The sequence below is a fragment of the Pelobates fuscus genome, chromosome 2, assembly GCF_036172605.1.
Source record: "Pelobates fuscus isolate aPelFus1 chromosome 2, aPelFus1.pri, whole genome shotgun sequence".
Classification (NCBI taxonomy): domain Eukaryota; kingdom Metazoa; phylum Chordata; class Amphibia; order Anura; family Pelobatidae; genus Pelobates; species Pelobates fuscus.
In genome coordinates this window covers 355,489,250-355,515,497 of record NC_086318.1, presented here as the reverse complement: position 1 = coordinate 355,515,497, position 26,248 = coordinate 355,489,250, and the positions used below count along the sequence as shown (strand labels likewise).

The following is a 26,248-nucleotide window of genomic DNA, read 5'->3' as shown; positions in this document are numbered from 1 at the left end:
AGCGGGCCTAATTAGAATATTGCCTCCCACAATCCTTTGCAATGGCTTATGGTCATGAACTTTTTCTCACCGCTGTCTTAAAGTGTCCTTACGTGGTAGCTCTTAAAAGCTGGCCCACTTGAACAGTTAACTTTGCGCAGTGGCAGTATCGTAGCCCATGAGGTCAATCCGAGGCGTGATTATTGCTAATTGAAAACTTTACCCAATACCCCGCCATGATGACTTGAAATACAGTCAGCATTGGCAATTTTTGACAGGCTCTAAGGAGACTGAAAGATTGGTTTAAAAAAAGTTTATGGCGCCCCATGTCTAGGGCGTGTCTTACGTGACTCCCGTTTCTTCCTGAGCTCTGTTGCACCATTCCTTCCGCTGGCTTCCTTGCATTTCCCTTTTACCTTTCTCTCCCACTGAATCCACTTGTTTCCGGCAGCACACTATTCTCACTACATGCTACGAATTCCCATCCTTCGGCTCATTGGCCTAGCATTTGCCTTTATGCAAATTGCTCCTTCGCACCCTGAATCCAGCTCAATTATTCACACCTAACCACCTGAAGGCACTAAAATTACTGGTAGCTAAGGAAAACAACGATCAGCCACGAGGTTTGGTAATCTTTTGTAGCCTTCTATCATTTGGATTATTTATTTGCTCTTCTTTTTTTTTTTTTTTTTAAACTTGCTTTATTATTTCACCACAGCCTAAAGGAAAGGCTTCCCAGCGGGCGTGCCTTTGAATGTACCCATCATGTCATACTTACCTGGCAGGGGAGCAATAGCCATGATCCCTAAGGTGGCTCTCCCAGAGTGAGGCTGGTTCATTGCACTCCGTACCAGTTGACCTCTGCGATTTCCTCAAATGTGGGAAACTCAACTGCATAATTTATGGTAGTGGGGGACTGCGTTCGCGCTTTCCCCTGTGTTTGCTTGTTTGACAAAAATAGAGAACTTCACCAATTCTGACGAAGGATAATTTCAGCCACGGCACCCGTCTTCTTTGGCTCTTACTTTCCACATCAAGCAGGCAGCGACAATCATTTCCTAGGCTTGATCATTTTTATTATCTATGTTTTCTGGAGACCAGTTTTAAGCCAGAATTTCACTTTTTATTTTAACTTTTCAGCTTTTTTTTCATCATTTTTTTATCCTGACTTCTTTTGATTTATTGTATGCTTCAATGCAATGGAAGAAATAAAGAATTGGAGACCTATATTACGTCTTCCAACAGAACGTAACGTTTGATTGAATTTCTGGGAAAAAAAGATTTTCTGGATCAAGGCAGTGAATTGCCGCTTGAGACAATCAGACCAAACCTTAGGAATAGCTGGGTGGTCGCTAGCACTTACTAATGAACACCATGGAATTTTGAAAAAGCCACCACAAATGTTCTTTCAGCCCTGTTGAGTGTGGATGAAGAGAAGACAGGTGCTAGGCAAGGGTCATTCCTATCGATGGAGTCATGAAATGTGTGACTTTGGGGACGAACGTAGACCAGCGGATTGTGTACTCTGCCTAATGGCTGCTGTAGTAGAATCTTGGCAAAACTGTTTCCAAAGAGAGAAAAAAAATTGTACAAGGTTTGCTGCAAGATATGGTTGCCCTCACTCTCTGTTATAGGTTTGGAACCATTCCAAGATGCCATATAAGAAGACCGAGGAATTTGTTGGGGTTTAAGCTTCCCTGTAGGAGGAAGCGGGCCTAATTAGAATATTGCCTCCCATAATCCTTTGCAATGGCTTATGGTCATGAACTTTTTCTCACCGCTGTCTTAAAGTGTCCTTACGTGGTAGCTCTTAAAAGCTGGCCCACTTGAACAGCTAGCTTTGCGCAGTGGCAGTATCGTAGCCCATGAGGTCAATCCGAGGCGTGATTATTGCTAATTGAAAACTTTACCCAATACCCTGCCATGATGACTTGAAATACAGTCAGCATTGGCAATTTTTGACAGGCTCTAAGGAGACTGAAAGATTGGTTTAATAAAAGTTTATGGCGCCCCATGTCTAGGGCGTGTCTTACGTGACTCCCGTTTCTTCCTGAGCTCTGTTGCACCATTCCTTCCGCTGGCTTCTTAGCATTTCCCTTTTACCTTTCTCTCCCACTGAATTCACTTGTTTCCGGCAGCACACTATTCTCACTACATGCTACGAATTCCCATCCTTCGGCTCATTGGCCTAGCATTTGCCTTTATGCAAATTGCTCCTTCGCACCCTGAATCCAGCTCAATTATTCACACCTAACCACCTGAAGGCACTAAAATTACTGGTAGCTAAGGAAAACAACGATCAGCCACGAGGTTTGGTAATCTTTTGTAGCCTTCTATCATTTGGATTATTTATTTGCTTTTTTTTTTTTTTTAAACTTACTTTATTATTTCACCACAGCCTAAAGGAAAGGCTTCCCAGCGGGCGTGCCTTTGAATGTACCCGTCATGTCATACTTACCTGGCAGGGGAGCAATAGCCATGATCCCTAAGGTGGCTCTCCCAGAGTGAGGCTGGTTCATTGCACTCCGTACCAGTTGACCTCTGCGATTTCCTCAAATGTGGGAAACTCGACTGCATAATTTATGGTAGTGGGGGACTGCGTTCGCGCTTTCCCCTGTGTTTGCTTGTTTGACAAAAATAGAGAACTTCACCAATTCTGACGAAGGATAATTTCAGTCACGGCACCCGTCTTCTTTGGCTCTTACTTTCCGCATCAAGCAGGCAGCGACAATCATTTCCTAGGCTTGATCATTTTTATTATCTATGTTTTCTGGAGACCAGTTTTAAGCCAGAATTTCACTTTTTATTTTAACTTTTCAGCTTTTTTTTCATCATTTTTTTATCCTGACTTCTTTTGATTTATTGTATGCTTCAATGCAATGGAAGAAATAAAGAATTGGAGACCTATATTACGTCTTCCAACAGAACGTAACGTTTGATTGAATTTCTGGGAAAAAAAAAATTTCTGGATCAAGGCAGTGAATTGCCGCTTGAGACAATCAGACCAAACCTTAGGAATAGCTGGGTGGTCGCTAGCACTTACTAATGAACACCATGGAATTTTGAAAAAGCCACCACAAATGTTCTTTCAGCCCTGTTGAGTGTGGATGAAGAGAAGACAGGTGCTAGGCAAGGGTCATTCCTATCGATGGAGTCATGAAATGTGTGACTTTGGGGACGAACGTAGACCAGCGGATTGTGTACTCTGCCTAATGGCTGCTGTAGTAGAATCTTGGCAAAACCGTTTCCAAAGAGAGAAAAAAAATTGTACAAGGTTTGCTGCAAGATATGGTTGCCCTCACTCTCTGTTATAGGTTTGGAACCATTCCAAGATGCCATATAAGAAGACCGAGGAATTTGTTGGGGTTTAAGCTTCCCTGTAGGAGGAAGCGGGCCTAATTAGAATATTGCCTCCCACAATCCTTTGCAATGGCTTATGGTCATGAACTTTTTCTCACCGCTGTCTTAAAGTGTCCTTACGTGGTAGCTCTTAAAAGCTGGCCCACTTGAACAGTTATCTTTGCGCAGTGGCAGTATCGTAGCCCATGAGGTCAATCCGAGGCGTGATTATTGCTAATTGAAAACTTTACCCAATACCCCGCCATGATGACTTGAAATACAGTCAGCATTGGCAATTTTTGACAGGCTCTAAGGGGACTGAAAGATTGGTTTAAAAAAAGTTTATGGCGCCCCATGTCTAGGGCGTGTCTTACGTGACTCCCGTTTCTTCCTGAGCTCTGTTGCACCATTCCTTCCGCTGGCTTCCTTGCATTTCCCTTTTACCTTTCTCTCCCACTGAATCCACTTGTTTCCGGCAGCACACTATTCTCACTACATGCTACGAATTCCCATCCTTCGGCTCATTGGCCTAGCATTTGCCTTTATGCAAATTGCTCCTTCGCACCCTGAATCCAGCTCAATTATTCACACCTAACCACCTGAAGGCACTAAAATTACTGGTAGCTAAGGAAAACAACGATCAGCCACGAGGTTTGGTAATCTTTTGTAGCCTTCTATCATTTGGATTATTTATTTGCTCTTCTTTTTTTTTTTTTTTTTAACTTGCTTTATTATTTCACCACAGCCTAAAGGAAAGGCTTCCCAGCGGGCGTGCCTTTGAATGTACCCGTCATGTCATACTTACCTGGCAGGGGAGCAATAGCCATGATCCCTAAGGTGGCTCTCCCAGAGTGAGGCTGGTTCATTGCACTCCGTACCAGTTGACCTCTGCGATTTCCTCAAATGTGGGAAACTCGACTGCATAATTTATGGTAGTGGGGGACTGCGTTCGCGCTTTCCCCTGTGTTTGCTTGTTTGACAAAAATAGAGAACTTCACCAATTCTGATGAAGGATAATTTCAGCCACGGCACCCGTCTTCTTTGGCTCTTACTTTCCACATCAAGCAGGCAGCGACAATCATTTCCTAGGCTTGATCATTTTTATTATCTATGTTTTCTGGAGACCAGTTTTAAGCCAGAATTTCACTTTTTATTTTAACTTTTCAGCTTTTTTTTCATCATTTTTTTATCCTGACTTCTTTTGATTTATTGTATGCTTCAATGCAATGGAATAAATAAAGAATTGGAGACCTATATTACGTCTTCCAACAGAACGTAACGTTTGATTGAATTTCTGGGAAAAAAAGATTTTCTGGATCAAGGCAGTGAATTGCCGCTTGAGACAATCAGACCAAACCTTAGGAATAGCTGGGTGGTCGCTAGCACTTACTAATGAACACCATGGAATTTTGAAAAAGCCACCACAAATGTTCTTTCAGCCCTGTTGAGTGTGGATGAAGAGAAGACAGGTGCTAGGCAAGGGTCATTCCTATCGATGGAGTCATGAAATGTGTGACTTTGGGGACGAACGTAGACCAGCGGATTGTGTACTCTGCCTAATGGCTGCTGTAGTAGAATCTTGGCAAAACTGTTTCCAAAGAGAGAAAAAAAATTGTACAAGGTTTGCTGCAAGATATGGTTGCCCTCACTCTCTGTTATAGGTTTGGAACCATTCCAAGATGCCATATAAGAAGACCGAGGAATTTGTTGGGGTTTAAGCTTCCCTGTAGGAGGAAGCGGGCCTAATTAGAATATTGCCTCCCACAATCCTTTGCAATGGCTTATGGTCATGAACTTTTTCTCACCGCTGTCTTAAAGTGTCCTTACGTGGTAGCTCTTAAAAGCTGGCCCACTTGAACAGTTAACTTTGCGCAGTGGCAGTATCGTAGCCCATGAGGTCAATCCGAGGCGTGATTATTGCTAATTGAAAACTTTACCCAATACCCCGCCATGATGACTTGAAATACAGTCAGCATTGGCAATTTTTGACAGGCTCTAAGGAGACTGAAAGATTGGTTTAAAAAAAGTTTATGGCGCCCCATGTCTAGGGCGTGTCTTACGTGACTCCCGTTTCTTCCTGAGCTCTGTTGCACCATTCCTTCCGCTGGCTTCCTTGCATTTCCCTTTTACCTTTCTCTCCCACTGAATCCACTTGTTTCCGGCAGCACACTATTCTCACTACATGCTACGAATTCCCATCCTTCGGCTCATTGGCCTAGCATTTGCCTTTATGCAAATTGCTCCTTCGCACCCTGAATCCAGCTCAATTATTCACACCTAACCACCTGAAGGCACTAAAATTACTGGTAGCTAAGGAAAACAACGATCAGCCACGAGGTTTGGTAATCTTTTGTAGCCTTCTATCATTTGGATTATTTATTTGCTCTTCTTTTTTTTTTTTTTTTAAACTTGCTTTATTATTTCACCACAGCCTAAAGGAAAGGCTTCCCAGCGGGCGTGCCTTTGAATGTACCCATCATGTCATACTTACCTGGCAGGGGAGCAATAGCCATGATCCCTAAGGTGGCTCTCCCAGAGTGAGGCTGGTTCATTGCACTCCGTACCAGTTGACCTCTGCGATTTCCTCAAATGTGGGAAACTCAACTGCATAATTTATGGTAGTGGGGGACTGCGTTCGCGCTTTCCCCTGTGTTTGCTTGTTTGACAAAAATAGAGAACTTCACCAATTCTGACGAAGGATAATTTCAGCCACGGCACCCGTCTTCTTTGGCTCTTACTTTCCACATCAAGCAGGCAGCGACAATCATTTCCTAGGCTTGATCATTTTTATTATCTATGTTTTCTGGAGACCAGTTTTAAGCCAGAATTTCACTTTTTATTTTAACTTTTCAGCTTTTTTTTCATCATTTTTTTATCCTGACTTCTTTTGATTTATTGTATGCTTCAATGCAATGGAAGAAATAAAGAATTGGAGACCTATATTACGTCTTCCAACAGAACGTAACGTTTGATTGAATTTCTGGGAAAAAAAGATTTTCTGGATCAAGGCAGTGAATTGCCGCTTGAGACAATCAGACCAAACCTTAGGAATAGCTGGGTGGTCGCTAGCACTTACTAATGAACACCATGGAATTTTGAAAAAGCCACCACAAATGTTCTTTCAGCCCTGTTGAGTGTGGATGAAGAGAAGACAGGTGCTAGGCAAGGGTCATTCCTATCGATGGAGTCATGAAATGTGTGACTTTGGGGACGAACGTAGACCAGCGGATTGTGTACTCTGCCTAATGGCTGCTGTAGTAGAATCTTGGCAAAACTGTTTCCAAAGAGAGAAAAAAAATTGTACAAGGTTTGCTGCAAGATATGGTTGCCCTCACTCTCTGTTATAGGTTTGGAACCATTCCAAGATGCCATATAAGAAGACCGAGGAATTTGTTGGGGTTTAAGCTTCCCTGTAGGAGGAAGCGGGCCTAATTAGAATATTGCCTCCCATAATCCTTTGCAATGGCTTATGGTCATGAACTTTTTCTCACCGCTGTCTTAAAGTGTCCTTACGTGGTAGCTCTTAAAAGCTGGCCCACTTGAACAGCTAGCTTTGCGCAGTGGCAGTATCGTAGCCCATGAGGTCAATCCGAGGCGTGATTATTGCTAATTGAAAACTTTACCCAATACCCTGCCATGATGACTTGAAATACAGTCAGCATTGGCAATTTTTGACAGGCTCTAAGGAGACTGAAAGATTGGTTTAATAAAAGTTTATGGCGCCCCATGTCTAGGGCGTGTCTTACGTGACTCCCGTTTCTTCCTGAGCTCTGTTGCACCATTCCTTCCGCTGGCTTCTTAGCATTTCCCTTTTACCTTTCTCTCCCACTGAATTCACTTGTTTCCGGCAGCACACTATTCTCACTACATGCTACGAATTCCCATCCTTCGGCTCATTGGCCTAGCATTTGCCTTTATGCAAATTGCTCCTTCGCACCCTGAATCCAGCTCAATTATTCACACCTAACCACCTGAAGGCACTAAAATTACTGGTAGCTAAGGAAAACAACGATCAGCCACGAGGTTTGGTAATCTTTTGTAGCCTTCTATCATTTGGATTATTTATTTGCTTTTTTTTTTTTTTTAAACTTACTTTATTATTTCACCACAGCCTAAAGGAAAGGCTTCCCAGCGGGCGTGCCTTTGAATGTACCCGTCATGTCATACTTACCTGGCAGGGGAGCAATAGCCATGATCCCTAAGGTGGCTCTCCCAGAGTGAGGCTGGTTCATTGCACTCCGTACCAGTTGACCTCTGCGATTTCCTCAAATGTGGGAAACTCGACTGCATAATTTATGGTAGTGGGGGACTGCGTTCGCGCTTTCCCCTGTGTTTGCTTGTTTGACAAAAATAGAGAACTTCACCAATTCTGACGAAGGATAACCCTCCGGGTCACCCATGGGGCCCTGCCGTTACTCAATTGCTCAGGTTGGAGTTTTCCCAGGGTTCCCATATCTTGTAGAAGGATTTTAAGGTGCCCCGCACCCTGGCAGTCAGGTCGTCCATTAGGTGGACTTCTTTTATTCTCCTAATGACCCCTGTGAGGGGTGGTGTATCTGGCCGCAGCCAATCAGCTGCTACCGCCCTCCTGGCCGCCAGGGTGATTTTATGCAATAACTTTTGTTCTTGCCTAGTCCAGCCTTCCAGGGACCTACTTAGGAGGAACAGCCAAGGGTCCAGGCTGGGAGATCTGCCAAAGACCTGAGTCAACAGTGTCTGTATCTGCTTCCAGAATACGGTCATCTGCGGGCAGTCCCACCACATGTGGATATACGTCCCTCTCAGGCCGCACCCCCTCCAGCACACGTCTGTGGGAGTCTTGTGCATTTGGAATAGTTTAACGGGAGTGGTGTACCAGCGAAGCATTGTTTTTATGGGCTGCTCCTGTAATGTGACGCACACCGACGAGGTGTGGTTAGCCTCCCAGATCTCTTGCCACTCCACGCCTTCCAGAGTGTCTCCCAAGTCCCGTTCCCACTGATCTGTGTAGGCTAGTTTACCCCAGTCCCTAGCTTCTGAACAGAGGTGGGCGTACACGAGCGTTATCATGCCCTTGGGCATTCTCTCTTGGAGACATATGCGTTCAAAGAACGTCAGCTGTTTCCGGGCCGCCGTCTTTATCTGTGTCCTATTTGCAAAATCTCTGATTTGTACGTATCTAAAGAAATCAGCCGGCGTGAGGTGGCCCCGCTGCCTTAGCGTGTCGAAGGCAATGACATCTGGTCCTTCAAACAGTTGGCAGATGCGTTGTAGCCCTATCCTTTCGAGGTTCCTGAAGTCTCTTGCTATCATACCCGGGGGAAAGGCTGTATTGCGTAAGTATGGCATGATTGGGGATGGGTCGGATGCCAACCGGTATTTAAGCTTAAAAGTGTCCCATATCTGTAGGGAGTTGAGTATAGTGGGGCACGTTGCTCTGATCTCAGGTCTTTGTTCTTTGGGTACCCACATCAATAGCTGTGGGAGGTCGGCCCCTGTCATGAGCGATTCTACATCTGCCCATTTGCGATCCCCCGGGGGAGAATGCCACATCGCCGCCTGTGTCAGTTGTGTAGCTATGTAGTAGAGATAGACGTGCGGGAGACCCAACCCTCCTCGCGGACGTGGCCTGTGCAGGATATACCTAGATATCCTGTGTCTTTTGTTCTGCCATATAAAGGCGCCAATCGCCCTCTGCAAGGGTTGTAAGGAGGCTTTTGTGACGCGAATGGGGAGTGCTTGAAACAGAAATAAAATTCTGGGTAGGATGTTCATCTTGACGGCATGTATCCGACCCATCCATGAGATGGGCCTTTCCACCCACGTCTCCATTTCCCTTACCAGCTGCTTTATTAGTGGAGTGTAGTTTTGGTCGTATAATTTATCCGGTTTAGCCGTCAGGCGAACTCCCAGATATTTAAGTGCCTGCCGCTCAATTTGTAAGTGGTGGGTATCCTGTATCAAGGAGACAGTATCCGCCGGAACCTCTATTGGGAGGGCTCCCGACTTCGCCATGTTGGCCCTATACCCCGAAATGGCCCCAAAGGTGTTCAACACCTCTTGTAGGGCCTCCATCGACTTCACGGGGTCGGTCAGAGCCAAGAGCACATCATCCGCATAGGCCGACACCAGGAACTCGCGACCCCCCACCGCGACGCCCCGAATGTGTGGATGGCGCCTTAGGGCCTGTAGGAGGGGCTCCAGTGATAGCACAAACAGTAGCGGCGAGAGGGGGCACCCCTGTCTCGTACCGTTAGACAGCGTGAAGGGTCGGAGCGGGGCTCCTGATATCTTCACCTGTGCCCTGACATTGGTGTACATTGCACGTAGGACTGTCATGAACCGGTCGGGGAATCCTAAATGAGTCAGTAGGGTGAACAGGAACGGCCAAGTCACACGGTCGAAAGCTTTTTCTGCGTCAAGCGACACAACCAGCGTGGGAGTTTTTGTGACCACCTGTCTCCATATCAAATCTATGTTCCTACGAGTGTTTTCGAATAGCTGTCTGTGCGGTACAAAACCAACCTGGTCTGCGTCGATCAGGGATGCTAGGAATGGGTAAGGCGTTCAGCTTGGACTTTTGCTAGGAGTTTCATGTCATGGTTTATGAGGGAAATTGGCCGGTAGCTCCCAGGGGACAGGGGTTCTTTATCTGGTTTTGGCAGTAGAATGATGGTGGCCAGGGACATGTCCGGGTTCGGGGCGTTTCCTGTCTGGAAGCTTTGGAATACAGAGGCTAGGTGGGGGGTTAGTTCTTCCCTAAACGTCTTGTAATAACTTCCGTCAAATCCGTCGGGCCCAGGGGCTTTGTTCCCTTTCAGTAACGTTATTGCTCGGTCTATTTCGTCTGGGGTGATTTCGGCCGCCAGAATGTCTACTGCGTCTTGGGGCAATTTGGGAAGACCCAGGTCCCGTACAAAACGAAGTGTAGCTTCGTCGTTGGGTATTGTCCTATTTTCTGCGTGTGGGGTGTGGTTGTAAAGGGACCTGTAATATTCCGTGAATACTTCCGCTATGTCGTTGGGTAATGTTTTGACCGTCTTATCGGGGTGACGGATGGCTGTTATGTGGCCTCGTTTGGCCCTAGGTCTAAGGACTCGCGCCAGTAGGGTGTCCATTTTATTTGCTCGCTCGTAGAATGTTCGTTTGGTCCAAGTCATGGCCCTAGCAGTATCGTCAACTAACAGGGAGCGTATGGCGTGGCGAGTCGCCTCCAACTGTCTAAATGTGTCGTCGTCTGAACGCCCCTTGTGTTGTTGTTCGAGCGACCGTAGTTCAGTCAGGAGTCTCTGTAGAGTTTGGGCTTTTTGTTTCTTGCGGGCTGTAGCTATCTTGATAAGCGACCCTCTTATTACCGTTTTATGCGCTGCCCATATGACATCAGGGCGCATGTCTGGCGTGACATTGGCGTCAAAATACTCACGAATGTCTGCGCGGATCTGGTCCACCACCTCTGGGTCTCTCAGTAGGGATTGGTTGAGTTTCCATGTCCAGGGGGAAGCGTTACAGAGATTCCCCATGGTGACATGGACGTCTGCGTGGTCCGACCACGAGATAGATCCTATCTCCGAACCTGTGACTCGCGCCAGGGCTCGCCCATTGATCAAGAACATGTCAAGCCTGGAGTATGTACCGTGGGGGGCCGAGTAGAAGGTGAAATCCCTCGTGCTCGGATGATGTGCTCTCCAAATATCCACCAACCCCGTGTCCCCCATGAACTTGTGGAGCTGCCTGTCCTGCCCCCCCCTGCCCTGCGGTCCCGTCGGATTGCGTTGTGCGCTTCTGTCTACAGCCGGGTTGGGTACCGCGTTAAAGTCTCCCCCCAGAATAATGAGTCCGTGGTGCAGGGTTTGGACCTTCGCTGTCAAGTCATCCCAGAAGGCCTGGTCTGGTGTGTTTGGGGCATAGATGTTTATAAGGTGTATCGCATGCGCTTGGAGAGTGCCTGAAACTATAATGTACCTCCCGTTAGGGTCTGCTGTTGTGGAGGCTATCTGTAGTGGGCAGCTATTGCGTACTAAAACCGCCACTCCGTTATGTTTTGTGTGTTTTCTGGCTTCGTATGAGACCCTAAAGGTGTGGTCTGTTAGATGGGCTACAGCGTGTTTCGGTAGGTGCGTTTCCTGGATAAAAGCTATGTCCGACTTCATTCTCTTCAGTTCTCTGAGGAGAAGACGCCTTTTGTGCGGCGTGTTAAGCCCTTTCACATTTAAGGACGTTATTTTCAAAGACATGTTGTCCCGTCATGTGGGTCGCTAATATGCACGCCCACCCCTGTCCCAGCTTCGGTCTGTATATTCCCCCGTCGGGGCCCCCCGGTCCAGGGTGTGTGGGGCAAGGTACTCGGGTGAGAGGGGAGGAATGAGGGGAAGGTAGAGAATAGGAAAAGGTAGAAAAGAAACCACAGCCGAGCGGAAAAAGTACTCGGCTGTGCGTGTCTGGTCTTATCCATTGCCAGACCTGGTTGGGGATCACAATTCCCTATCTCGTCCGCGCTCAGCGCTAGTATGAGATTTGGATGTGTGAACCTCTGACCCTTTTGCGCTATCTAGCATATTGTCTGAGCTCTTGTAGTGTGCTGTGTAAACTGCTCCACCCTAACATGCAAACAACGTAAGTATACATACATCAATAACATGCAAAAACTGTAATAAACCTTGTAAAAACCGGCCCAGGGTCTGGGTCGGGGGAAAAGTGGCCCTGTCTTGACTTCTAGGGAGCTATCATACTCTGTAAAACCCTGTGGTGATCAACCCTGAGTCCGCCCGCCCCTGTGTCCGGTGCTGCCCGTGGGGCTTGTGCGTTGCCCCCCTCCCAGCTAAGCCTGCCTGTTCCCTCCCCCCTCCGGGAGTCCCGTGCTCCCGCCTCCCCCCTCCCACCAGGGCTCTCTCCCGCTTGGAGGGAAGGAAATTTCTCACCCCCCTACCTGCTCCATCACGCAGCCACCGCCGGCTTCCCCCTACAAGTTGACATGCCCAAGGTTCTCGGGCCCTTCTGGGCGTGAGGGCGAGGCGCCCGCCCCAGGCGGAACAGAGTCCCGTCGGGGGCAAAGCGCGGCAACAAAAAGCCGGCCCGACCCCCAGGGGACGGGCGCCTCGCCCCCAGGCCCACCGCCACGAGCAGTAGCTGCAGCTGTGTAGACACCCTTCTTCCGGCGGTGGCTGGCATGGCCGCGGTTGTCCCTTCCTTCCCCACCTCCTCGCCCTCCCCCGTACCCGCTGTGGTGGTGGCCATCAGGTAGGTGCCGATAGCGTGCGCTGGGGTAGCCCCCGTCCCCCCAACTGGGGCCCCACAAACAACGGGCTCGGAGCCGGAGACCCCTATTTAAGGTGGAGCCCCCCAGGTCCCCGCCCTCGTGATTGTAGAGGATAGCGCCTCCCCCGTCTCTCATGGGGCTCTCCCCCCCGTCTCCCCCCTCCGCCAAAAACCTCCCACCCGATACCCTCCAGTGACTAACCCTGGTATATCTATGGGGCCCAGAGAGGACGGCTCCTCTAACTCTCACTTGATTCGTGGGGCTGCCCACCCACCCCCTCCCTCCTCCCTCTAGATCTGTGGGTGGGATCCTTGTATGCGTACCGCCCCCATGAATACCAGTTCCCGCTCTTTATGTGCCCGCCCGTGTTGGAGGGAGAAAATGGCGGGAAAAGTCATAAAAGTTAATGTCCCCTAAAAAGCATGCAAGACAAGTGTAGCTGTGGTCTCAGTTGGTGGTCCCTCGGGTCTAGTTACTGAGCGGCTCAGTGCCCCCTTCCCCCACCCAAATAGAGTCCCCGGTTCCCCCCCCTCTTGTCCCTCAGTAGGCTGAAGAATGTGTGCCTCCTAGCTATGTCACCCCGGCTCTCAGCCACTGTACTCTACCCGCTCCAGCCGTCAGCGCCTCCGAACTCCTGCCCCCTGCCATTCCGCCGGGAGGGGGACGAGGTCCTCGTTGGTCTCCGCTGGCGTCAGCAGCCGCGTCGGGGCTGGGATCTGCAGCCCATTCAGGAATTTTGCCGGGTCTCCTCCGGGTAGCAGCACATGGGGTCTCCCTCCGCGGAATGCCAGGAGCCTGAACGGGTGGCCCCAGGCATAGCGCACGCCAGCTCCTCTCAGAGCCTCCGTGATGGGCCGCCATTCTCTGCGCCTCTGTAGCGTGCTGGGGGCCAGGTCCTGGAACAGCTGCAGGACAGACCCCTCTGATCGGAGCTCCACTTCCCTGCTTTTCCTCATCAGTGCCTCTTTGGTTCTGAAGTGGAGGAACCGGATAATGATGTCCCTGGAGGCGTTGGGTTCCTGCCTTCTAGCGCGGAGGGCTCTGTGCGCTCTTTCGATGCACCATTGATCGGCAGGCAGGTCAGGCAGTAGCGGTGTGAAGAGGGCGAGCAGTGTGGGCTCCAGGGGGCCTTCGCCCTCATTCTCGGGCAGGCCTCTCAGGCGGATGTTGTTCCTCCTGGAACGGTTCGCCATGTCCTCCATGGCGAGCTCCATGTCAGTTACACGGGCTTCCAGTCTTTGCACATGGGACACCACCGTATTATGAGCCCCTGTAGTGACTTCCAGGCGTTCTTCAAGTCTGGCGGTCCGCGTGCCCAGTGCTGTGATCTCGGCTTGCAGGACCGACGTGGACCTTTCAATCTCTCCAGCCAAGTAAGTCTGTACTTCTGCCAGCTTTGCTAGGATTTGTGCCGTCTCTCCTTCTCTTGGGTTTGCGGTCAGCGGCCCGCGTGGTGAGGGCGAAGATGGCGTCGGGCCTGCTCCGGCGCCATGTTGTGTGTCGGCTACGCCGGCCCTCGGGACAGTCAGCATGTCCAAGACCGTCGTCCCCGAGTCTGGCCCTTTCTTGGGGTGTTTCTTTGCGCTACGTCTATCCATGGAAACGTGGAGCAGGTATTTGAAAAAACTGCTATAGTAGGCTATTTTAAGCGCTTTGGGAACGGAGCTCTAGCTCGATGCGTCCAGCTCGTTCCCTGGTCAGGCCACGCCCCTTCATCATTTTTTTATCCTGACTTCTTTTGATTTATTGTATGCTTCAATGCAATGGAAGAAATAAAGAATTGGAGACCTATATTACGTCTTCCAACAGAACGTAACGTTTGATTGAATTTCTGGGAAAAAAAAAATTTCTGGATCAAGGCAGTGAATTGCCGCTTGAGACAATCAGACCAAACCTTAGGAATAGCTGGGTGGTCGCTAGCACTTACTAATGAACACCATGGAATTTTGAAAAAGCCACCACAAATGTTCTTTCAGCCCTGTTGAGTGTGGATGAAGAGAAGACAGGTGCTAGGCAAGGGTCATTCCTATCGATGGAGTCATGAAATGTGTGACTTTGGGGACGAACGTAGACCAGCGGATTGTGTACTCTGCCTAATGGCTGCTGTAGTAGAATCTTGGCAAAACCGTTTCCAAAGAGAGAAAAAAAATTGTACAAGGTTTGCTGCAAGATATGGTTGCCCTCACTCTCTGTTATAGGTTTGGAACCATTCCAAGATGCCATATAAGAAGACCGAGGAATTTGTTGGGGTTTAAGCTTCCCTGTAGGAGGAAGCGGGCCTAATTAGAATATTGCCTCCCACAATCCTTTGCAATGGCTTATGGTCATGAACTTTTTCTCACCGCTGTCTTAAAGTGTCCTTACGTGGTAGCTCTTAAAAGCTGGCCCACTTGAACAGTTATCTTTGCGCAGTGGCAGTATCGTAGCCCATGAGGTCAATCCGAGGCGTGATTATTGCTAATTGAAAACTTTACCCAATACCCCGCCATGATGACTTGAAATACAGTCAGCATTGGCAATTTTTGACAGGCTCTAAGGGGACTGAAAGATTGGTTTAAAAAAAGTTTATGGCGCCCCATGTCTAGGGCGTGTCTTACGTGACTCCCGTTTCTTCCTGAGCTCTGTTGCACCATTCCTTCCGCTGGCTTCCTTGCATTTCCCTTTTACCTTTCTCTCCCACTGAATCCACTTGTTTCCGGCAGCACACTATTCTCACTACATGCTACGAATTCCCATCCTTCGGCTCATTGGCCTAGCATTTGCCTTTATGCAAATTGCTCCTTCGCACCCTGAATCCAGCTCAATTATTCACACCTAACCACCTGAAGGCACTAAAATTACTGGTAGCTAAGGAAAACAACGATCAGCCACGAGGTTTGGTAATCTTTTGTAGCCTTCTATCATTTGGATTATTTATTTGCTCTTCTTTTTTTTTTTTTTTTTAACTTGCTTTATTATTTCACCACAGCCTAAAGGAAAGGCTTCCCAGCGGGCGTGCCTTTGAATGTACCCGTCATGTCATACTTACCTGGCAGGGGAGCAATAGCCATGATCCCTAAGGTGGCTCTCCCAGAGTGAGGCTGGTTCATTGCACTCCGTACCAGTTGACCTCTGCGATTTCCTCAAATGTGGGAAACTCGACTGCATAATTTATGGTAGTGGGGGACTGCGTTCGCGCTTTCCCCTGTGTTTGCTTGTTTGACAAAAATAGAGAACTTCACCAATTCTGATGAAGGATAATTTCAGCCACGGCACCCGTCTTCTTTGGCTCTTACTTTCCACATCAAGCAGGCAGCGACAATCATTTCCTAGGCTTGATCATTTTTATTATCTATGTTTTCTGGAGACCAGTTTTAAGCCAGAATTTCACTTTTTATTTTAACTTTTCAGCTTTTTTTTCATCATTTTTTTATCCTGACTTCTTTTGATTTATTGTATGCTTCAATGCAATGGAAGAAATAAAGAATTGGAGACCTATATTACGTCTTCCAACAGAACGTAACGTTTGATTGAATTTCTGGGAAAAAAAGATTTTCTGGATCAAGGCAGTGAATTGCCGCTTGAGACAATCAGACCAAACCTTAGGAATAGCTGGGTGGTCGCTAGCACTTACTAATGAACACCATGGAATTTTGAAAAAGCCACCACAAATGTTCTTTCAGCCCTGTTGAGTGTGGATGAAGAGAAGACAGGTGCTAGGCAAGGGTCATTCCTATCGATGGAGTCATGAAATGTGTGACTTTGGGGACGAACGTAGACCAGCGGATTGTGTACTCTGCCTAATGGCTGCTGTAGTAGAATCTTGGCAAAACTGTTTCCAAAGAGAGAAAAAAAATTGTACAAGGTTTGCTGCAAGATATGGTTGCCCTCACTCTCTGTTATAGGTTTGGAACCATTCCAAGATGCCATATAAGAAGACCGAGGAATTTGTTGGGGTTTAAGCTTCCCTGTAGGAGGAAGCGGGCCTAATTAGAATATTGCCTCCCACAATCCTTTGCAATGGCTTATGGTCATGAACTTTTTCTCACCGCTGTCTTAAAGTGTCCTTACGTGGTAGCTCTTAAAAGCTGGCCCACTTGAACAGTTAACTTTGCGCAGTGGCAGTATCGTAGCCCATGAGGTCAATCCGAGGTGTGATTATTGCTAATTGAAAACTTTACCCAATACCCCGCCATGATGACTTGAAATACAGTCAGCATTGGCAATTTTTGACAGGCTCTAAGGAGACTGAAAGATTGGTTTAAAAAAAGTTTATGGCGCCCCATGTCTAGGGCGTGTCTTACGTGACTCCCGTTTCTTCCTGAGCTCTGTTGCACCATTCCTTCCGCTGGCTTCCTTGCATTTCCCTTTTACCTTTCTCTCCCACTGAATCCACTTGTTTCCGGCAGCACACTATTCTCACTACATGCTACGAATTCCCATCCTTCGGCTCATTGGCCTAGCATTTGCCTTTATGCAAATTGCTCCTTCGCACCCTGAATCCAGCTCAATTATTCACACCTAACCACCTGAAGGCACTAAAATTACTGGTAGCTAAGGAAAACAACGATCAGCCACGAGGTTTGGTAATCTTTTGTAGCCTTCTATCATTTGGATTATTTATTTGCTCTTCTTTTTTTTTTTTTTTTAAACTTGCTTTATTATTTCACCACAGCCTAAAGGAAAGGCTTCCCAGCGGGCGTGCCTTTGAATGTACCCATCATGTCATACTTACCTGGCAGGGGAGCAATAGCCATGATCCCTAAGGTGGCTCTCCCAGAGTGAGGCTGGTTCATTGCACTCCGTACCAGTTGACCTCTGCGATTTCCTCAAATGTGGGAAACTCAACTGCATAATTTATGGTAGTGGGGGACTGCGTTGGCGCTTTCCCCTGTGTTTGCTTGTTTGACAAAAATAGAGAACTTCACCAATTCTGACGAAGGATAATTTCAGCCACGGCACCCGTCTTCTTTGGCTCTTACTTTCCACATCAAGCAGGCAGCGACAATCATTTCCTAGGCTTGATCATTTTTATTATCTATGTTTTCTGGAGACCAGTTTTAAGCCAGAATTTCACTTTTTATTTTAACTTTTCAGCTTTTTTTTCATCATTTTTTTATCCTGACTTCTTTTGATTTATTGTATGCTTCAATGCAATGGAAGAAATAAAGAATTGGAGACCTATATTACGTCTTCCAACAGAACGTAACGTTTGATTGAATTTCTGGGAAAAAAAGATTTTCTGGATCAAGGCAGTGAATTGCCGCTTGAGACAATCAGACCAAACCTTAGGAATAGCTGGGTGGTCGCTAGCACTTACTAATGAACACCATGGAATTTTGAAAAAGCCACCACAAATGTTCTTTCAGCCCTGTTGAGTGTGGATGAAGAGAAGACAGGTGCTAGGCAAGGGTCATTCCTATCGATGGAGTCATGAAATGTGTGACTTTGGGGACGAACGTAGACCAGCGGATTTTGTACTCTGCCTAATGGCTGCTGTAGTAGAATCTTGGCAAAACTGTTTCCAAAGAGAGAAAAAAAATTGTACAAGGTTTGCTGCAAGATATGGTTGCCCTCACTCTCTGTTATAGGTTTGGAACCATTCCAAGATGCCATATAAGAAGACCGAGGAATTTGTTGGGGTTTAAGCTTCCCTGTAGGAGGAAGCGGGCCTAATTAGAATATTGCCTCCCATAATCCTTTGCAATGGCTTATGGTCATGAACTTTTTCTCACCGCTGTCTTAAAGTGTCCTTACGTGGTAGCTCTTAAAAGCTGGCCCACTTGAACAGCTAGCTTTGCGCAGTGGCAGTATCGTAGCCCATGAGGTCAATCCGAGGCGTGATTATTGCTAATTGAAAACTTTACCCAATACCCTGCCATGATGACTTGAAATACAGTCAGCATTGGCAATTTTTGACAGGCTCTAAGGAGACTGAAAGATTGGTTTAATAAAAGTTTATGGCGCCCCATGTCTAGGGCGTGTCTTACGTGACTCCCGTTTCTTCCTGAGCTCTGTTGCACCATTCCTTCCGCTGGCTTCTTAGCATTTCCCTTTTACCTTTCTCTCCCACTGAATTCACTTGTTTCCGGCAGCACACTATTCTCACTACATGCTACGAATTCCCATCCTTCGGCTCATTGGCCTAGCATTTGCCTTTATGCAAATTGCTCCTTCGCACCCTGAATCCAGCTCAATTATTCACACCTAACCACCTGAAGGCACTAAAATTACTGGTAGCTAAGGAAAACAACGATCAGCCACGAGGTTTGGTAATCTTTTGTAGCCTTCTATCATTTGGATTATTTATTTGCTTTTTTTTTTTTTTAACTTACTTTATTATTTCACCACAGCCTAAAGGAAAGGCTTCCCAGCGGGCGTGCCTTTGAATGTACCCGTCATGTCATACTTACCTGGCAGGGGAGCAATAGCCATGATCCCTAAGGTGGCTCTCCCAGAGTGAGGCTGGTTCATTGCACTCCGTACCAGTTGACCTCTGCGATTTCCTCAAATGTGGGAAACTCGACTGTATAATTTATGGTAGTGGGGGACTGCGTTCGCGCTTTCCCCTGTGTTTGCTTGTTTGACAAAAATAGAGAACTTCACCAATTCTGACGAAGGATAATTTCAGCCACGGCACCCGTCTTCTTTGGCTCTTACTTTCCACATCAAGCAGGCAGCGACAATCATTTCCTAGGCTTGATCATTTTTATTATCTATGTTTTCTGGAGACCAGTTTTAAGCCAGAATTTCACTTTTTATTTTAATTTTTCAGCTTTTTTTTCATCATTTTTTTATCCTGACTTCTTTTGATTTATTGTATGCTTCAATGCAATGGAAGAAATAAAGAATTGGAGACCTATATTACGTCTTCCAACAGAACGTAACGTTTGATTGAATTTCTGGGAAAAAAAGATTTTCTGGATCAAATCAGTGAATTGCCGCTTGAGACAATCAGACCAAACCTTAGGAATAGCTGGGTGGTCGCTAGCACTTACTAATGAACACCATGGAATTTTGAAAAAGCCACCACAAATGTTCTTTCAGCCCTGTTGAGTGTGGATGAAGAGAAGACAGGTGCTAGGCAAGGGTCATTCCTATCGATGGAGTCATGAAATGTGTGACTTTGGGGACGAACGTAGACCAGCGGATTGTGTACTCTGCCTAATGGCTGCTGTAGTAGAATCTTGGCAAAACTGTTTCCAAAGAGAGAAAAAAAATTGTACAAGGTTTGCTGCAAGATATGGTTGCCCTCACTCTCTGTTATAGGTTTGGAACCATTCCAAGATGCCATATAAGAAGACCGAGGAATTTGTTGGGGTTTAAGCTTCCCTGTAGGAGGAAGCGGGCCTAATTAGAATATTGCCTCCCATAATCCTTTGCAATGGCTTATGGTCATGAACTTTTTCTCACCGCTGTCTTAAAGTGTCCTTACGTGGTAGCTCTTAAAAGCTGGCCCACTTGAACAGCTAGCTTTGCGCAGTGGCAGTATCGTAGCCCATGAGGTCAATCCGAGGCGTGATTATTGCTAATTGAAAACTTTACCCAATACCCCGCCATGATGACTTGAAATACAGTCAGCATTGGCAATTTTTGACAGGCTCTAAGGAGACTGAAAGATTGGTTTAATAAAAGTTTATGGCGCCCCATGTCTAGGGCGTGTCTTACGTGACTCCCGTTTCTTCCTGAGCTCTGTTGCACCATTCCTTCCGCTGGCTTCTTAGCATTTCCCTTTTACCTTTCTCTCCCACTGAATTCACTTGTTTCCGGCAGCACACTATTCTCACTACATGCTACGAATTCCCATCCTTCGGCTCATTGGCCTAGCATTTGCCTTTATGCAAATTGCTCCTTCGCACCCTGAATCCAGCTCAATTATTCACACCTAACCACCTGAAGGCACTAAAATTACTGGTAGCTAAGGAAAACAACGATCAGCCACGAGGTTTGGTAATCTTTTGTAGCCTTCTATCATTTGGATTATTTATTTGCTTTTTTTTTTTTTAACTTGCTTTATTATTTCACCACAGCCTAAAGGAAAGGCTTCCCAGCGGGCGTGCCTTTGAATGTACCCGTCATGTCATACTTACCTGGCAGGGGAGCAATAGCCATGATCCCTAAGGTGGCTCTCCCAGAGTGAGGCTGGTTCATTGCACTCCGTACCAGTTGACCTCTGCGATTTCCTCAAATGTGGGAAACTCAACTGCATAATTTATGGTAGTGGGGGACTGCGTTCGCGCTTTCCCCTGTGTTTGCTTGTTTGACAAAAATAGAGAACTTCACCAATTCTGATGAAGGACAATTTCAGCCACGGCACCCGTCTTCTTTGGCTCTTACTTTCCGCATCAAGCAGGCAGCGACAATCATTTCCTAGGCTTGATCATTTTTATTATCTATGTTTTCTGGAGACCAGTTTTAAGCCAGAATTTCACTTTTTATTTTAACTTTTCAGCTTTTTTTTCATCATTTTTTTATCCTGACTTCTTTTGATTTATTGTATGCCTCAATGCAATGGAAGAAATAAAGAATTGGAGACCTATATTACGTCTTCCAACAGAACGTAACGTTTGATTGAATTTCTGGGAAAAAAAGATTTTCTGGATCAAGGCAGTGAATTGCCGCTTGAGACAATCAGACCAAACCTTAGGAATAGCTGGGTGGTCGCTAGCACTTACTAATGAACACCATGGAATTTTGAAAAAGCCACCACAAATGTTCTTTCAGCCCTGTTGAGTGTGGATGAAGAGAAGACAGGTGCTAGGCAAGGGTCATTCCTATCGATGGAGTCATGAAATGTGTGACTTTGGGGACGAACGTAGACCAGCGGATTGTGTACTCTGCCTAATGGCTGCTGTAGTAGAATCTTGGCAAAACTGTTTCCAAAGAGAGAAAAAAAATTGTACAAGGTTTGCTGCAAGATATGGTTGCCCTCACTCTCTGTTATAGGTTTGGAACCATTCCAAGATGCCATATAAGAAGACCGAGGAATTTGTTGGGGTTTAAGCTTCCCTGTAGGAGGAAGCGGGCCTAATTAGAATATTGCCTCCCATAATCCTTTGCAATGGCTTATGGTCATGAACTTTTTCTCACCGCTGTCTTAAAGTGTCCTTACGTGGTAGCTCTTAAAAGCTGGCCCACTTGAACAGCTAGCTTTGCGCAGTGGCAGTATCGTAGCCCATGAGGTCAATCCGAGGCGTGATTATTGCTAATTGAAAACTTTACCCAATACCCTGCCATGATGACTTGAAATACAGTCAGCATTGGCAATTTTTGACAGGCTCTAAGGAGACTGAAAGATTGGTTTAATAAAAGTTTATGGCGCCCCATGTCTAGGGCGTGTCTTACGTGACTCCCGTTTCTTCCTGAGCTCTGTTGCACCATTCCTTCCGCTGGCTTCTTAGCATTTCCCTTTTACCTTTCTCTCCCACTGAATTCACTTTTTTCCGGCAGCACACTATTCTCACTACATGCTACGAATTCCCATCCTTCGGCTCATTGGCCTAGCATTTGCCTTTATGCAAATTGCTCCTTCGCACCCTGAATCCAGCTCAATTATTCACACCTAACCACCTGAAGGCACTAAAATTACTGGTAGCTAAGGAAAACAACGATCAGCCACGAGGTTTGGTAATCTTTTGTAGCCTTCTATCATTTGGATTATTTATTTGCTCTTCTTTTTTTTTTTTTTTTTTAACTTGCTTTATTATTTCACCACAGCCTAAAGGAAAGGCTTCCCAGCGGGCGTACCTTTGAATGTACCCGTCATGTCATACTTACCTGGCAGGGGAGCAATAGCCATGATCCCTAAGGTGGCTCTCCCAGAGTGAGGCTGGTTCATTGCACTCCGTACCAGTTGAACTCTGCGATTTCCTCAAATGTGGGAAACTCGACTGTATAATTTATGGTAGTGGGGGACTGCGTTCGCGCTTTCCCCTGTGTTTGCTTGTTTGACAAAAATAGAGAACTTCACCAATTCTGACGAAGGATAATTTCAGCCACGGCACCCGTCTTCTTTGGCTCTTACTTTCCACATCAAGCAGGCAGCGACAATCATTTCCTAGGCTTGATCATTTTTATTATCTATGTTTTCTGGAGACCAGTTTTAAGCCAGAATTTCACTTTTTATTTAAACTTTTCAGCTTTTTTTTCATCATTTTTTTATCCTGACTTCTTTTGATTTATTGTATGCTTCAATGCAATGGAAGAAATAAAGAATTGGAGACCTATATTACGTCTTCCAACAGAACGTAACGTTTGATTGAATTTCTGGGAAAAAAAGATTTTCTGGATCAAGGCAGTGAATTGCCGCTTGAGACAATCAGACCAAACCTTAGGAATAGCTGGGTGGTCGCTAGCACTTACTAATGAACACCATGGAATTTTGAAAAAGCCACCACAAATGTTCTTTCAGCCCTGTTGAGTGTGGATGAAGAGAAGACAGGTGCTAGGCAAGGGTCATTCCTATCGATGGAGTCATGAAATGTGTGACTTTGGGGACGAACGTAGACCAGCGGATTGTGTACTCTGCCTAATGGCTGCTGTAGTAGAATCTTGGCAAAACTGTTTCCAAAGAGAGAAAAAAAATTGTACAAGGTTTGCTGCAAGATATGGTTGCCCTCACTCTCTGTTATAGGTTTGGAACCATTCCAAGATGCCATAAAAGAAGACCGAGGAATTTGTTGGGGTTTAAGCTTCCCTGTAGGAGGAAGCGGGCCTAATTAGAATATTGCCTCCCATAATCCTTTGCAATGGCTTATGGTCATGAACTTTTTCTCACCGCTGTCTTAAAGTGTCCTTACGTGGTAGCTCTTAAAAGCTGGCCCACTTGAACAGCTAGCTTTGCGCAGTGGCAGTATCGTAGCCCATGAGGTCAATCCGAGGCGTGATTATTGCTAATTGAAAACTTTACCCAATACCCTGCCATGATGACTTGAAATACAGTCAGCATTGGCAATTTTTGACAGGCTCTAAGGAGACTGAAAGATTGGTTTAATAAAAGTTTATGGCGCCCCATGTCTAGGGCGTGTCTTACGTGACTCCCGTTTCTTCCTGAGCTCTGTTGCACCATTCCTTCCGCTGGCTTCTTAACATTTCCCTTTTACCTTTCTCTCCCACTGAATTCACTTGTTTCCGGCAGCACACTATTCTCACTACATGCTACGAATTCCCATCCTTCGGCTCATTGGCCTAGCATTTGCCTTTATGCAAATTGCTCCTTCGCACCCTGAATCCAGCTCAATTATTCACACCTAACCACCTGAAGGCACTAAAATTACTGGTAGCTAAGGAAAACAACGATCAGCCACGAGGTTTGGTAATCTTTTGTAGCCTTCTATCATTTGGATTATTTATTTGCTTTTTTTTTTTTTTAACTTACTTTATTATTTCACCACAGCCTAAAGGAAAGGCTTCCCAGCGGGCGTGCCTTTGAATGTACCCGTCATGTCATACTTACCTGGCAGGGGAGCAATAGCCATGATCCCTAAGGTGGCTCTCCCAGAGTGAGGCTGGTTCATTGCACTCCGTACCAGTTGACCTCTGCAATTTCCTCAAATGTGGGAAACTCGACTGTATAATTTATGGTAGTGGGGGACTGCGTTCGCGCTTTCCCCTGTGTTTGCTTGTTTGACAAAAATAGAGAACTTCACCAATTCTGACGAAGGATAATTTCAGCCACGGCACCCGTCTTCTTTGGCTCTTACTTTCCACATCAAGCAGGCAGCGACAATCATTTCCTAGGCTTGATCATTTTTATTATCTATGTTTTCTGGAGACCAGTTTTAAGCCAGAATTTCACTTTTTATTTAAACTTTTCAGCTTTTTTTTCATCATTTTTTTATCCTGACTTCTTTTGATTTATTGTATGCTTCAATGCAATGGAAGAAATAAAGAATTGGAGACCTATATTACGTCTTCCAACAGAACGTAACGTTTGATTGAATTTCTGGGAAAAAAAGATTTTCTGGATCAAATCAGTGAATTGCCGCTTGAGACAATCAGACCAAACCTTAGGAATAGCTGGGTGGTCGCTAGCACTTACTAATGAACACCATGGAATTTTGAAAAAGCCACCACAAATGTTCTTTCAGCCCTGTTGAGTGTGGATGAAGAGAAGACAGGTGCTAGGCAAGGGTCATTCCTATCGATGGAGTCATGAAATGTGTGACTTTGGGGACGAACGTAGACCAGCGGATTGTGTACTCTGCCTAATGGCTGCTGTAGTAGAATCTTGGCAAAACTGTTTCCAAAGAGAGAAAAAAAATTGTACAAGGTTTGCTGCAAGATATGGTTGCCCTCACTCTCTGTTATAGGTTTGGAACCATTCCAAGATGCCATATAAGAAGGCCGAGGAATTTGTTGGGGTTTAAGCTTCCCTGTAGGAGGAAGCGGGCCTAATTAGAATATTGCCTCCCATAATCCTTTGCAATGGCTTATGGTCATGAACTTTTTCTCACCACTGTCTTAAAGTGTCCTTACGTGGTAGCTCTTAAAAGCTGGCCCACTTGAACAGCTAGCTTTGCGCAGTGGCAGTATCGTAGCCCAGGAGGTCAATCCGAGGCGTGATTATTGCTAATTGAAAACTTTACCCAATACCCCGCCATGATGACTTGAAATACAGTCAGCATTGGCAATTTTTGACAGGCTCTAAGGAGACTGAAAGATTGGTTTAATAAAAGTTTATGGCGCCCCATGTCTAGGGCGTGTCTTACGTGACTCCCGTTTCTTCCTGAGCTCTGTTGCACCATTCCTTCCGCTGGCTTCTTAGCATTTCCCTTTTACCTTTCTCTCCCACTGAATTCACTTGTTTCCGGCAGCACACTATTCTCACTACATGCTACGAATTCCCATCCTTCGGCTCATTGGCCTAGCATTTGCCTTTATGCAAATTGCTCCTTCGCACCCTGAATCCAGCTCAATTATTCACACCTAACCACCTGAAGGCACTAAAATTACTGGTAGCTAAGGAAAACAACGATCAGCCACGAGGTTTGGTAATCTTTTGTAGCCTTCTATCATTTGGATTATTTATTTGCTTTTTTTTTTTTTTTAACTTGCTTTATTATTTCACCACAGCCTAAAGGAAAGGCTTCCCAGCGGGCGTGCCTTTGAATGTACCCGTCATGTCATACTTACCTGGCAGGGGAGCAATAGCCATGATCCCTAAGGTGGCTCTCCCAGAGTGAGGCTGGTTCATTGCACTCCGTACCAGTTGACCTCTGCGATTTCCTCAAATGTGGGAAACTCGACTGCATAATTTATGGTAGTGGGGGACTGCGTTCGCGCTTTCCCCTGTGTTTGCTTGTTTGACAAAAATAGAGAACTTCACCAATTCTGACGAAGGATAATTTCAGCCACGGCACCCGTCTTCTTTGGCTCTTACTTTCCGCATCAAGCAGGCAGCGACAATCATTTCCTAGGCTTGATCATTTTTATTATCTATGTTTTCTGGAGACCAGTTTTAAGCCAGAATTTCACTTTTTATTTTAACTTTTCAGCTTTTTTTTCATCATTTTTTTATCCTGACTTCTTTTGATTTATTGTATGCTTCAATGCAATGGAAGAAATAAAGAATTGGAGACCTATATTACGTCTTCCAACAGAACGTAACGTTTGATTGAATTTCTGGGAAAAAAAGATTTTCTGGATCAAGGCAGTGAATTGCCGCTTGAGACAATCAGACCAAACCTTAGGAATAGCTGGGTGGTCGCTAGCACT

The 26,248-nt window shown here is 46.1% G+C and overlaps 24 non-coding genes across 24 annotated transcripts; all 24 read left to right on the top strand.

Annotated features, from left to right (window-relative positions):
* Positions 1–128: 128 nt before the first annotated feature.
* On the top strand, positions 129–269 carry LOC134592992 (U4 spliceosomal RNA). The gene has a single exon (XR_010089538.1). It is a non-coding gene; the product is annotated as a U4 spliceosomal RNA (small nuclear RNA).
* Positions 270–749: 480 nt separating this feature from the next.
* Positions 750–916, top strand: LOC134590942 (U1 spliceosomal RNA). Its single transcript, XR_010087793.1, has one exon. It is a non-coding gene; the product is annotated as a U1 spliceosomal RNA (small nuclear RNA).
* An 899-nt stretch (positions 917–1,815) lies between these two features.
* LOC134593335 (U4 spliceosomal RNA) lies at positions 1,816–1,956 on the top strand. The gene has a single exon (XR_010089831.1). It is a non-coding gene; the product is annotated as a U4 spliceosomal RNA (small nuclear RNA).
* A 473-nt stretch (positions 1,957–2,429) lies between these two features.
* LOC134590121 (U1 spliceosomal RNA) lies at positions 2,430–2,596 on the top strand. The gene has a single exon (XR_010087093.1). It is a non-coding gene; the product is annotated as a U1 spliceosomal RNA (small nuclear RNA).
* An 899-nt stretch (positions 2,597–3,495) lies between these two features.
* On the top strand, positions 3,496–3,636 carry LOC134593096 (U4 spliceosomal RNA). Its single transcript, XR_010089627.1, has one exon. It is a non-coding gene; the product is annotated as a U4 spliceosomal RNA (small nuclear RNA).
* A 479-nt stretch (positions 3,637–4,115) lies between these two features.
* Positions 4,116–4,282, top strand: LOC134590120 (U1 spliceosomal RNA). The gene has a single exon (XR_010087092.1). It is a non-coding gene; the product is annotated as a U1 spliceosomal RNA (small nuclear RNA).
* Positions 4,283–5,181: 899 nt separating this feature from the next.
* On the top strand, positions 5,182–5,322 carry LOC134592991 (U4 spliceosomal RNA). The gene has a single exon (XR_010089537.1). It is a non-coding gene; the product is annotated as a U4 spliceosomal RNA (small nuclear RNA).
* A 479-nt stretch (positions 5,323–5,801) lies between these two features.
* LOC134590941 (U1 spliceosomal RNA) lies at positions 5,802–5,968 on the top strand. Its single transcript, XR_010087792.1, has one exon. It is a non-coding gene; the product is annotated as a U1 spliceosomal RNA (small nuclear RNA).
* Positions 5,969–6,867: 899 nt separating this feature from the next.
* Positions 6,868–7,008, top strand: LOC134593334 (U4 spliceosomal RNA). Its single transcript, XR_010089830.1, has one exon. It is a non-coding gene; the product is annotated as a U4 spliceosomal RNA (small nuclear RNA).
* A 473-nt stretch (positions 7,009–7,481) lies between these two features.
* Positions 7,482–7,648, top strand: LOC134590119 (U1 spliceosomal RNA). The gene has a single exon (XR_010087091.1). It is a non-coding gene; the product is annotated as a U1 spliceosomal RNA (small nuclear RNA).
* Positions 7,649–14,953: 7,305 nt separating this feature from the next.
* Positions 14,954–15,094, top strand: LOC134593094 (U4 spliceosomal RNA). Its single transcript, XR_010089626.1, has one exon. It is a non-coding gene; the product is annotated as a U4 spliceosomal RNA (small nuclear RNA).
* A 479-nt stretch (positions 15,095–15,573) lies between these two features.
* LOC134590118 (U1 spliceosomal RNA) lies at positions 15,574–15,740 on the top strand. Its single transcript, XR_010087090.1, has one exon. It is a non-coding gene; the product is annotated as a U1 spliceosomal RNA (small nuclear RNA).
* An 899-nt stretch (positions 15,741–16,639) lies between these two features.
* On the top strand, positions 16,640–16,780 carry LOC134593444 (U4 spliceosomal RNA). The gene has a single exon (XR_010089926.1). It is a non-coding gene; the product is annotated as a U4 spliceosomal RNA (small nuclear RNA).
* A 479-nt stretch (positions 16,781–17,259) lies between these two features.
* Positions 17,260–17,426, top strand: LOC134591207 (U1 spliceosomal RNA). The gene has a single exon (XR_010088018.1). It is a non-coding gene; the product is annotated as a U1 spliceosomal RNA (small nuclear RNA).
* Positions 17,427–18,325: 899 nt separating this feature from the next.
* On the top strand, positions 18,326–18,466 carry LOC134593333 (U4 spliceosomal RNA). Its single transcript, XR_010089829.1, has one exon. It is a non-coding gene; the product is annotated as a U4 spliceosomal RNA (small nuclear RNA).
* Positions 18,467–18,937: 471 nt separating this feature from the next.
* LOC134590474 (U1 spliceosomal RNA) lies at positions 18,938–19,104 on the top strand. The gene has a single exon (XR_010087392.1). It is a non-coding gene; the product is annotated as a U1 spliceosomal RNA (small nuclear RNA).
* An 899-nt stretch (positions 19,105–20,003) lies between these two features.
* Positions 20,004–20,144, top strand: LOC134592573 (U4 spliceosomal RNA). Its single transcript, XR_010089181.1, has one exon. It is a non-coding gene; the product is annotated as a U4 spliceosomal RNA (small nuclear RNA).
* Positions 20,145–20,614: 470 nt separating this feature from the next.
* On the top strand, positions 20,615–20,781 carry LOC134590940 (U1 spliceosomal RNA). Its single transcript, XR_010087791.1, has one exon. It is a non-coding gene; the product is annotated as a U1 spliceosomal RNA (small nuclear RNA).
* An 899-nt stretch (positions 20,782–21,680) lies between these two features.
* Positions 21,681–21,821, top strand: LOC134593331 (U4 spliceosomal RNA). Its single transcript, XR_010089828.1, has one exon. It is a non-coding gene; the product is annotated as a U4 spliceosomal RNA (small nuclear RNA).
* Positions 21,822–22,301: 480 nt separating this feature from the next.
* Positions 22,302–22,468, top strand: LOC134590897 (U1 spliceosomal RNA). The gene has a single exon (XR_010087753.1). It is a non-coding gene; the product is annotated as a U1 spliceosomal RNA (small nuclear RNA).
* An 899-nt stretch (positions 22,469–23,367) lies between these two features.
* LOC134593329 (U4 spliceosomal RNA) lies at positions 23,368–23,508 on the top strand. Its single transcript, XR_010089827.1, has one exon. It is a non-coding gene; the product is annotated as a U4 spliceosomal RNA (small nuclear RNA).
* A 471-nt stretch (positions 23,509–23,979) lies between these two features.
* On the top strand, positions 23,980–24,146 carry LOC134591222 (U1 spliceosomal RNA). The gene has a single exon (XR_010088030.1). It is a non-coding gene; the product is annotated as a U1 spliceosomal RNA (small nuclear RNA).
* Positions 24,147–25,045: 899 nt separating this feature from the next.
* On the top strand, positions 25,046–25,186 carry LOC134593684 (U4 spliceosomal RNA). Its single transcript, XR_010090128.1, has one exon. It is a non-coding gene; the product is annotated as a U4 spliceosomal RNA (small nuclear RNA).
* A 472-nt stretch (positions 25,187–25,658) lies between these two features.
* Positions 25,659–25,825, top strand: LOC134590117 (U1 spliceosomal RNA). The gene has a single exon (XR_010087089.1). It is a non-coding gene; the product is annotated as a U1 spliceosomal RNA (small nuclear RNA).
* The last annotated feature ends 423 nt before the right edge of the window (positions 25,826–26,248 follow it).